Consider the following 9,770-nt stretch of genomic DNA (forward strand, 5'->3'; position numbering starts at 1 on the left):
TAACACTCTTAAATCAAATTCAACATTCTAGGTTTAAGTCCAACTTATCAAGAATCAAGGGAGTGTAATGTTGAGGGAATGTTGTACTTTGGAACCAGTGTCTGATCAGAAAGATCTTAAGTAGGTGCCTGTTGCATTAGTGCTTGTTTTTCCGAAAAACATCCAAAACAAACAATTTGGTGGAGTTTGTCCCAAGTAATTGGGTGAAGAATAATGTTATGCACTATTTAAAAGTAGAATATTGATCATGTAGCTCAACTTAAACAAATGGTTTGCTGAATTAAAAGCAAAATAACACAGAAAAGTGATCTCTGTAATTCCTGCTCAGAGGGGGCAAAATTTACAAGGATGAGGATAAGAAAATACAGAGCCAAAACAATGATTTAAAGAACAAAAAACTGTACCATTAAAAACATTCTTGAAAAATTCAGCAAGATAATAAAAGGTGAAACTTGGTAAGAGTTTGAAACTATAAGCTTTGGAAATGGAATCAGAGAGGAAGAAACAGAATATTTTTGGGAATAACTACTTCCTCCAAGTATGCACCGAGATTACAAGTAACCTTCCCACTGTGAGGAGGTAACCATGAAGAACTTGAGAGACCGGTTAAATGAAAGTCACAAGAAGGCAAGAAAGAACTCTGAAAACAATTACCAGATACAGATGGTACTTAAAGATTCCTAAAATAGAGTAGCCTGGAGATTTGGATGGAACTGATCACAATGGACACAAGGAATCTACTCAATGAACTGTAAGTAAGTGAATGAAGTCCCTATATTCAAAAGGAAATGTCAGATTACTATTACCTCTATGCCTTGTACAATAATAAAACTAGTCAAAAGCAAACATTGGTACAAATAATTCAATGAACCATGACCAACATAGGTTTAGAAGCCCAAGATCATGTCTGAGCAACATCCTTGACTTGAGGAAATGACATTCCACTTGGGACAGTAAAACATCCGAGCACAGTCTTTTTTAGTCTACTGGAAGGTATTTGACAAAATACTACATTGAAAGCCTTCACCAAAATTTCAAGCTCAGAAAATTCAGAATAAACTAGGAAAATGCAGATGAATTAACCAAAAGTTGAGAAGTACATTTGGACAGATACATACGTTCTTGATTATTGTTTCAAATGAAAGAGGCATGTTTTCAAAACTTTTCATTCTGCACTCATCAGAACAGATGCAGGAATGCCAAATTTTGATAAGGAACAATGATTTATATTGAAATAAAGCAAAATGTTGCACATGCTGGAAATCTGAAACAAGCACAGAAAGTGCTGGAGAAACTCAACCGATCTAACAGTATCTGTCCAGAGAGAAATAATTAGCCTGATATGACTGTTCTGAAGAAGTGCTGAAGAAATGTATACTGCATGAAAAAAAATTGATGAATCTACAAGTTGATTTTGCTTAGTCACAGGATTGCCATGAAGTATCCATCTGGGTACTAATATCATTAGTGACAAGTTTTAAATTCAAGAAAAGTCAATATCTGAAAATATTCTTTATGTCTGCAGAGGAGAAGTTCCTGTCTACGAATATATGTAACTTCTGGCTAGCATAATTGAACCACGTCGTGAGCCCAGCTGAGAATCTTACATTGTTCATGAGTGCAATTCTTAGCGCATTGGGATAGTTCAGCAAGTGAATCAACCACACGCGATTCTGAAATAAGGGTTAGTCTTGACAGCAGTTGGCATATTTCAGATGTAGTTATGTGTAGCTAAGCCAATATGTATAGTCAAGTCTGAAACTATAGAAGTGTTTTAATCAAAGTGAATGCTGCATTGTGGTGAATGGAAGAAAAAGGTTAAGGTTTTGGGCTTTTAAAAGTGCTGACATGTCTTGAGCGAGGGAAATAGCCTCCCTGCAGAGGTAGGTGGGGAAACAAATGAATTGGAAAGGAGTAGGTGAAGACCCCATTTCAAGGAACAATGCGGAATGAAAAGCTGTGGTCAAATATGGCCATGACAGAGAAGGGGGGCAGAGAGGAAGAAAGAAAAAAAAGAGGGAGAGAGAGGGTTCAGTGAACTCATTTTGGGGATGAGATATTTTCCCATGAGGAGATATTCAGAATTTTGAACAACAAGCTGTCACTAAATGAAATAAATTCTTAAAGGATGTGTCAGGTTGAATGCTGGAAACATACTTTTCCTGACAGACGGCGCTAGGATAGGGGTTGCAATTTCAAAACACATCAGCCACCTTTCAAACTATGATGAGGAGGAACCTTTTCACTAAAAGTAATTTACAATCTGGAGAAGGCCATTAGGCAATTCAAGGTTGCTGTGCCATTAAAAAAGATCATGGTTGATCTGACTGCGGTTTCAATTCCCCTTTCCTGTCTGCACCCATAACACTCGACTCCTTTGTCTACGAAAACTCAGCTCAGCTCTGAATAAATGCAATGGTTCAGTTTCCTGTTCTCTGGGGAAATGAATTCTACAAACCAATGACTTTCAGAGAAACAAACATCTCATTATTTTTCTTAGAAGGGTAACATCTTACTTTTGAACAGTTTTCTCTAGTTCTCTGCTGTTCTTTGTGCGTTTCCTCTGGTTCTCATCTCTCCTACATGGAAAGCATCTACTCAGAATCCAGCTGCCCAGTTCCTCACATTTTACATATTTCAAGCATATCACCTCCTGTTCTTCGAAATCCCAATGGTTAAAGTCCCAACCTAATCTACTTTTAGCATAAGCTTTTCTTTCCAGGAATCAGTCAAATTGACCTCGCTGGGTTTCTGCCAACACAATTATATCCTTTTTGAAATAAGACAACCAAAATTGCCCATAGTACTCCAGATGTGATCTCATCAAGAACCTGTACAGCTGCAGTAAAATTTCCCCAATACATTCTTCTTTCAAATAAACACCAGCATAACATTTATCTTCCTAACAATGTGCTGTACTTGCACACTAACATTTTTCTGATTCAGGTACCAGAACACCCAAATCCCTTTCTACCTCAGTGTTCTCCAAACTGTCCAATTAAATAAGATACTGCTTTTCCATTCTTTCAGCCAAAGAGGACAAATTTACATATTGTCACGTTACGCTGCCATATTTGTGCCTGCTTACTCGTCCACATTCATTTAGGAGACACTACCTCCACTTGTTTGCTACCATATATTTGGTGCCTGCATCTAAGTCATTGTTATAGAATGTAAATATTAAGATCCCAACAATGACAATTGTGGCACCCTATTTGCTACATGTTGTCAAACTGAAAAGCACCTCAATTACGTCCAGTCTTATTATTTGCACTAGTATGCTTTCCCTTACACCAACAGTTCTCATTTTCTGCAGCAGACAATGATGTGGCACCATATCAAACACTTTTTGGAATAGCAAAGGTCTCTTCCTTAGGGTGGGGGAGTTCAAACCATGGAACATATTTTTAAGGTGAGAGGAGAAAGATTTAAAAAGGACAGGAGGGGCCACTTTAATTTTTAAACAGCAGTCCGTATGTGCAATGAACTGTCGGAGGAAGTGGTAGAGGCACATACGTTTACAACACTTAAAAGACATTTGGGGACAGGTAGATGAATAAGAAAACTTGAGGGATATGGGCAAAATGGGACTAGCTTAGATTGGGAAACTTGGTCGGCATGAACAAGTTGAACCCAGGGATCTGTTTCTGCGCTGCATGACTCTATGAAAGGTGTCCTTTACCCACATTGCACGTTACTTAAGAAAAATACTCAAGTTAGTTAGGCAAAATTTGCCTTCTATAAAACTACGCGGACTACAATGACCTTGCAGCAACCTCGTCAAGAATGAATTCTAGTAATTTCCCCACAACCGGTTTCAGGTAAATGCCTATATTTTTCTACTTTCTGGTATCCTCCTTTCTTGAACAATTGCGTTATGTTATCCATTAACAAATTCACTCGGACACTTCAATAATTTAATTAATTTTGGAAAATTGTAACCAATGCCTCTACTCCCTCTGCAGCTACATTTTAAGACCCTAAGACACAGGCTAAATGGCCATGAGAACTTCAGACTTTAATAACTTTTCCAGCACGATTTCCCTGGTGATGGTGACTATTTAAATTCCTCCCTTCTCTTTATCTTACGATTGTGAAGTGTCTTGGGAAGTTTTCCAAGTCTTCAATAGTGAAGACAGACCAAAATACCTGCTCAATGCCTCCACCTTTTCCAGATTTTCCATCAACAATCTCCTGGACTCACTCTCTAGACTGTGAACACTAACTTTAGTTCCTTCTTTCTTATTCAAATTCTTGTATAAATGTGTTTGATATTACTAGCCAGTTTTCTCTCAGTCTCCCTTCTCCTGCTTTTCTTTTTGGAGATTATTTGTTGCTCTTTCAAATCTGTCCAACCTGCTAACTTCTTGATAACCTTCACAGTATTGTACTGAGTCCTTTAAACTTGATATTATCCTTAACTTCCTTAGAAGTGACAAATGATGCAGAATGTCTTTCTTTGTTTCTCAACGGGATAACTTTTCACTGAGAATTACTAAATACCTCCTCAAAGGTTTTTGCCCAATGCACCTCTGGTGTCCTACCTTGTAATTTACTTTTCCAGTTCCCTCTTATCAGCTCTGCCTTCATACCATTATAGTTATACCATTATAATTACCTTTCTTTAGCTTTAAAACAATAGCTTTAGAACCAAATTTGCCCACTGCCACCCCCCCACCGCCCACATTAAGCAGAATATAAAATTCTACCATCTTATGAATGTTGTCACCTTGAGTCCCCTTCACCCTGTAGTTGTTAATTAATTCTGCCTTAATGTTCATTTATCGGGTCTACCTGCTCCCTAGATGGCTCTAGAACATCCTACTCTATAAATTGTCACACATACACTCTCTGGACTCATTTTCTGAGTTATCTTTGCCAATTTGGTTTGTTCAAACTACGTACAGCTTCAATTCACTCATGGTTATTGGGGTACATTTCATTGATGCCCCATCTGTTTATTCCCATATAATCACAGGATCAAAAGATGTTGGCATGGAAGGAAGCCAGTCATCCCATGAGCCGAGTCATGGCTAACCCGATAACCTTCAACTTGACTTTCTTGCCTTTTCCCCCACACCCTCGATTGCTTTTCTGATTAAAAAGCTGTTGAGCTCACCCCTGAATATACTCTGTGATAAAGAATGCCACAGATTCATTACTCTCAGAGGACAAATTCCTCCTCATTACTGTGTTAAATGTGATCCCTTATTCTGAGATCATACCCTCTGATCTAGACTCTTCCCATATAGAGAAACAAACTTTTCACATCAAACCCGTCAAGTCGTCTTGTATATTTCAATAATGCTCATTCTACTAAATGCAAATCAGTACAGGCCAAACCTACAAAGGATTGTGAATCATTTTAATTTGCCATCCTAGAAAGACGGAAATGTTCAATCACTAAATATATTCAGAGATTAATTATTATTTTGGGTTTGAAGGCAATTAAGATGCATGGGGAGAGTGCAAGAAAGTGGAGTTCAGATAAATCAGCAATTAACCAAATGGCCAAGCACACACAAATGACTGAGTGACCTACTTCTACTTTTTAACATTAGATTAGCGAGGTGATCCTCAGAAGACACGAGAGAGGATGGAATAGGATTGGCAGTTGAACTTGAAGTCCAAAAAGACGGTGACTGATATCTTGAAGGGCCTTTTAGGAAGCAAGAAAGTGACAGAGGACAAATTTGGGATTTAACAAGGTACATTCAATCCTGAAATGGTGACTGAAATAGAAATCCAGGCAAGTATTAATGGATCGTGGTGAGAGATCAAGAGGGGTGGGATCTTTGTTGCCAACCACAATATCTGGAAATAGTCAGATTAAATGATTAGCAAAAAAAATGGCAATTGAATATAATGTCAGAAAATGAGAGGCTGTGCACTTCGGCAGGAAGAGGAGCTGAATATTACTTAAATGGAGAAAGACTGCAGAAAGTTGCAACATAGAGGTATTTGTGGGCCCCCAAGCATAAATCACAAAAAGCTAGTGTATAAACTCAGCAGGTAACAGGGAAGGTAAATGAAATATTGGCCTTTACTTCGAGGGGAACAACATACAAAAATAGGGAAATCTTGTTAAAAATACAAGGCCCAAGTCAAAACCACATCGAGAATATGGTGAACTGATTTGGGTCCATGAGTGAAGGAAAAATATATTGGCACTGGAGAGAATCCATAGAAAGTTCACTTAGTTGATTACAGGTTTGGAGGGATTTTCATAAAACCGACTGAATACATTGGTTCTGTATTCACTGGGGTTTAGGAAGAACCAGAAGCAACACTGCTGCAACACCTATGACATTCTTATTAGGACAGATATGGGAGAAGTGGCTTCCCCTTGACTGAGCATGTAGGACCAGAGGCCAAATCTCAAAGTAAAAAAAACTGAAAGAACTGCGAATGCTGTAAATCAGGAACAAAAACAGAAGTCGCTGGAAAAGCTTCGCAGGTACAGTAGCATCTGTGAAAAAAATAAAAATCACTTCATGTTTTGGGTCCGTGAACCTTCTTCAGAACTGGACAAAAATGAGGAGCAATTTCTTCTTTCTGAGGGTAACTAATCTATGGAATTATTTACCATTGAGAGACATCTGAGATAGATAGATTTTTAATCTGTAAGGGAATCAAGGAATGGTGGAATAGGCAGGAAAGCGGAGTTGGGGATTATCAGTTCAGCCATGATCGCATTGAACAGCGGAGCATACTCATACTGAATTGCCTACATTTGTGCCTATGAGTTATGGTTATGTTAAAGAATGAATGAGGATATATTAGGACGTGGTGTAACTATGAGGACTATTACTTCTAAAAAAAAAGTTCAGGATTTGGGAAATATTGTTCAGCTATTTAAAGACTGACCATGAACTCATGCACTAATAAGTCAATTAGATTTTAAGGTGCCTCTGATTATGCAAAGAGATTATAGATAGCAAGGTTTAAAACTTGGGTTTCAGTGGTTCAGTACACAAGAAGGAAACATTTTGACAGAAGAACTTCAGCAAACATTTTTGTTGCTGGAATGGGTCTTGTTAAAAATCAGGACTAGTAAAATTTAGATTGGCTCTTCCAAAGTTCAAGTCTGTAATTACAACTAATTTATGTTTTACAATTAACATTAAAGAGCACCCCAAAATCTCTCACCACAGCTCCTAATTTTAGCTCACCCACAAACATTCTCCCATCATCCACTTAGTCCAGTCTCTTCATGACCTTATTTTTCAATAAAATTACTTCCCATTCTTCTAAGATCCAATGCATACGGGTCTAATCTGTTCAACCTTCCTTCCCAAGATAAGCCCTTCAATCCTGGGATAAATGGCAAAAATTTCCTGAGCTAATTCTAAAGTAATTATACCCTTCTACCAAATAAGACAACAAAACTATACAGTATTCCAGATGCATTCTCACCAAGAACCTGTACAGCTGCAGTAAAACTTCTCTACTCATGCTTTATTCCCCTTGCAATAAATACCAACATTTCACTTGCCTTCCTAATCACTTGCTGTACCTACAAATGAATATTTTGTGATTCATGCATGAGGACTGCCCTATACATTGTAAGACCCAATCTCTTTCCATTAAAATGGTATGCTTTTTAACCTGTCAAAACAGAGAACTCATTTACCAACACTTCACCAATCATTTCTGTACTGTATTTATAATCCTTTCAAGATTCTCTATTTCCTTCTGACAACTTATTTCCAACCTATCCTGGTATCTTCAGCAAATTTAGTCATGATACATTCAGTTCCCTCAACCAAATCATTGATATAAATTGTAAGTAGTTGAGGACCCAAAAATGATCCATTTATTCCTACACTCTGCTTGCTGTTTAGTTCTCTGGCTATGTAAGTATGTTACCTCCTACATTATATGTACTTGTTCTGAGGCACTTGCCATTAAGGCATCCTGCCTTAATAACTGATTCTAGTAGCTTCCTTATGACAAATGGTTATCTAATTGATCTATACTTTTCCTACTTTGTTTCCCTTACTTTCTTGAATAAGGTGCAACATATTTTCCCATCTCCTCAGCTTTCCAGAATTTAAGGAAACTTGGAAAAATAAAACTAGCATATCTATTACCTCTGGCAATGCTTCAGTACAGGCTAACTGCACTTAGGACTTAGACTAAATAAAAACATAAAGAACTGTGGATGCTGTAAATCAGCCACACAAAACAGAAGTTGCTGGGAAAGCTCAGCAGATCTGGCTGCACCTGTAAAAGAAAAAAAAAATCAGAGTTAATGTTTTGGGTCAGGTGAGGAAGGGTCACCTGACTTGAAACTCTGATTTTTTTTCACAGATGTTGCCAGATCTGCTGAGCTTTTCCAGCAACTTCTGCTTTTGATCTTTGGGGCTTGTTAGCCTGTGGGCCCGATAGTTTTCCCAAGCACCTTTTCCCTAGCAATGACTCTTTTTTTAAAATTCACCACTCTTCCCAACACCTATTGATTTTCAACTATATTTCAGACTGTTAGATTAATTTCCAATGTGTTTGTATATTTTGCTCAACATTCACCACAGCTTATTAGCCAAATGTGTCATTATTTTTATATCAGGAACAACTCCTTCACCACCTTGCAAATATGATGTATTCTCTGTCATTTATAGGGACATGCTAAAACGCTGGCAAGTGGGATCAGTTCAGTTTGGAAAACGTGGTGGGCATGGACAAGTTAGCTGAAAGGCCTGTCTGGGCTATCATCTTACCTACCTTACAAATGAAAGTTAATTAACACACTAACATCTTGGACTATCACTTGTAACTCCCACAACATTCTTGTGCAAGTACTTTCCTCACTAATTGATTGCTGCAAAATAAACAAACCCAGTTCATAAAACATCTTGGCAGTCCTGCCTACTGCCAAATCACATGGGCGCAAATAGGCTGCTCTGCCTCCCTGTGATCACTCTCAGGTACAAACTGAGCGGAAACTGCAAGGCAGTAATCAGGCTTCAACTAATTTGTCCTGATTCCAGATTAATTTGCATCTTATTTATAATCTTGGGGCGCGGATATGGACTTACAAACAGTTCTCCGACATTCCTTTACCTGTGCTGCACCCCTACGATTCCTGAACATTGACTGAGTGACTAGCTCCCTCTGGGGTTTTCTAGATTGTACCAGACGTGAGGTGGAGACAGTACCACCCAGGCTTTACTTTTTTAAAAATATATATAACACACATATAAATACATATTTCAGCCCTTCCCAATGTTGCCAACTCCCTGCAAATATTGACAAGACGCTTGCGCGCGCACCCTCTCCGCCTCCTCCGGCTGTACCTTGACCACACACTCGGAAAGTAAAAGGATAGCTGCCGCCGGTATAAGTTCAGCGATGGCAGCTCACTGAACCCGAACTGCCCACCTCCACATTCAGGAGACACGGTGTCGCTGGCTGTCAGTTACAATCAGTCTCGCTCCACTGTTCGATCTTCGCTCGAAACTCTCATCACAAAGCTCGCGAGCAGGTGTGCAACGTCACGAGCTCTTCTCTCCCGTGTTCGCGGCTCCGCCCAACCCACCGCGGCCGCGCGCCTTCGCCACTCCTCCCAACCTCTCAGTGGCTCCGCCCAGCCTTCCGCGGCAGCGCACGCGTTCGGAGCGTTGGCTGTTGTTGAGGTTTGCAAAGGCAAAGCGAAGCCATCGTCTGTTTTAGGCATGGCAATCTTTTACTTCATATTTTCTGCACTTCACCGGCTATGACACAGTTCCAAAATGTGCCGGGATCAATTTGTTATCTAATTGTTTTGTTTT

The 9,770-nt window shown here is 39.0% G+C and overlaps 1 protein-coding gene across 1 annotated transcript in view; it reads right to left on the reverse strand.

Moving 5' to 3' along the window:
• The window catches only part of LOC125462785 (tyrosine-protein phosphatase non-receptor type 3-like), a 220,406-nt gene extending 210,898 nt beyond the window's left edge, over positions 1-9,508 (reverse strand). Inside the window, exon 1 of the mRNA XM_059641119.1 lies at positions 9,382-9,508. The gene's annotated coding sequence lies outside the window, so the exon portion shown is untranslated. The remainder of the gene's footprint in view (positions 1-9,381) is intronic.
• Between the last annotated feature and the right edge of the window lie 262 nt (positions 9,509-9,770).

The sequence above is a fragment of the Stegostoma tigrinum genome, chromosome 2, assembly GCF_030684315.1.
Source record: "Stegostoma tigrinum isolate sSteTig4 chromosome 2, sSteTig4.hap1, whole genome shotgun sequence".
NCBI lineage: Eukaryota > Metazoa > Chordata > Chondrichthyes > Orectolobiformes > Stegostomatidae > Stegostoma > Stegostoma tigrinum.